Consider the following 2,464-nt stretch of genomic DNA (forward strand, 5'->3'; position numbering starts at 1 on the left):
TAAATCTTAATACATATTTCTTATAATAGATAATATAAGTAAATGTTTACTTATTCAAAGAAACATGTATTAAGATTTAGTAAATTTTTTTATACAGTATTTTTTTACTACAGTAAAAAATATTTATTCAATAAAAAATGATGATTAAATCAAATTAATGATTCTTATACCAGATAAATAATTGTTTACATTTAAATATTTATTTAGACCTATTCAAATAAATATTTATTAAAAGTTAGTAGCTTTTCAATAAAAATTTAACAATATGTGGGTCTAAAAATAATTTTGTTGGATTATCAAAATTAAGTAAGCTCAAACTTGCTGAAAACTAGAATGTAGAATTTTTTGCAGCATTATTCATCATGCTTGAGTTTCCTATATAATTCTTTTGATGATCCAACAAAAATTATTTTCAAATCTATATCTAATAATCTACCTGCTCTCTAAATTCTTTGAAGTGGAATCTCTAAAGAGTAAAAAGTGAGGTAAAAATTTTGAAAGAAGGTAGCTCAATTTTCAAAGATTTCACTTTTTAAAAGATTTCACTCTTCAGAGTAAGATTTATTTTAAAAGAGGGTGAAAATTTTTAGATATTTCAGCAAAAATATTTTTCGTGGATTTCTATTCGCTTCTTTATTTTAAATCGAGACTTTTTAAATTTGCTAATCACAAAATCGACTTCTAATACTTCATGGGAATTAAAAAGTTTCTTATTGAAACCATTAGAAATTGTCAGCAGGTTATTAATTGTTAGCATAGGATAGCATAGGATCAACTTCAGGGTTCTCGTACGCAGCGCGTAACGTGCTGAGGATCTTTGCGTAACGCCGACGCGTGACGAACGGTTCGCATCTGTTTATCCGGAATGACGGCATCTCCTTTTTGCATCCATTTGTGCCGTCTGTAATACCATCGTACAATCGATTATACAATAATATCGCGCCTTAAAAAGATGTTCTCGCCACAGAAAGGAAAAATCACGATCTGACGTGGCCGCTACGGAACGATGCACTAACTCGATTATCTATATATGATATTCCAGAAGCTTCGAGCTTGCAGACTTAATGATTTTTTGCGAATTTTACAATTTTAATTTTAGCAGTGTTACATCCGAAATTATTCAGAACAATATTACAAAAGAAATTATAAACATACTTTGCATATCGAAAATTCAGAACATATTATTAAAATTACCTTTCTTTATTTATCTCTGTTTTTAAAATAAAATTATATTTATCTTATACGTCATTTTTTACGTCAATTTACTTGATATTATAATACATTTCTAATTCTTCTCAAATGTATTCATATTATTTCGCATGTAAAATTAAAAAATTGAAAAATTTCTTTTTTTCTCAAGAATTTTGCAATATCTTATTGGAAGATAAATCGATCTGCCTATAATTTTTTTTACTTATTTTTTTCAATTTATCTTTGTTTTAAAATAAAATAATATTTATTTTATACGTCATTTTTAATTTACTTGATATTATAATATATTTCTAATTCTTCTCAAATGTATTATTTCGCATGTAAAATTAAAAAATTGAAAAATTTTTTTTTTCTCAAGAATTTTGTAATATCTAGTCTTATTGGAAGATCGATTTGCCTATAATTTCTTTTACTTATTTCTTTCAATTTCTTGTGATTTAATCTCTTCTTAATTTTCATCAATAACAAACAAATGGATTCGAACGTCTAAGTTCTTTCCTTCTCTTTTTAGAAATTAATTCTTTACCTTTAAAATGTGTGAAGGTAATTTGCGATGAAATTTAATAAATAATGAAAGATGAGGTACAGAGAGGGCGAGGCTATTGGAAACGTTATTCTTCATCAGTGATGCGAACCAAAGTGCCGATTGGCTAATTTGACGATAACGACTCTCAGGTATTAATCGGTAACTTAGCCTGTGGCGCTTGTACAATGTATTATTAGTTGCAAACGTTCGTAATTATACGAGGCGGGGTGTATTTCAATATAACATAGCTACGTGCAACCTCCGATTACATACGCATATGATATAACTCGATACGCGAGGCTTGTTGATCATATAGACGCATTAGAAAGTTCGATACAATCTATGTGCAATGATAATATAATGACATATTATATAATATGTAATGACACGTACGCGCGCACATAATTGTCCAATGTTTAGATAGACAAAGATAAAGAGCGATGTATCACTGCGTGGAGAAAGTTAATAGTTTATTTAATTCAATAATAGATTCAGCAGGAACGATAATAGTAATTCAATTTTTAATAATATATAAAACAAAATTGTATTTTTTTTTCATAAAATCATTTAAGAATGTTAATTAAAATGTTAATAAATCTTCAATTTTCCATGTAATGAAGATTCTCGTGTAAATCGAAAACGCGTGGTGCGTCGTTGACTTGTCCTCCCACAAAGAAGATCTTTACTCTTCGGTAACGTATCGGTCCTCTTTCTCTCTCTCTCTCT

Source organism: Atta cephalotes, assembly GCF_000143395.1.
Source record: "Atta cephalotes unplaced genomic scaffold scaffold00003, whole genome shotgun sequence".
NCBI lineage: Eukaryota > Metazoa > Arthropoda > Insecta > Hymenoptera > Formicidae > Atta > Atta cephalotes.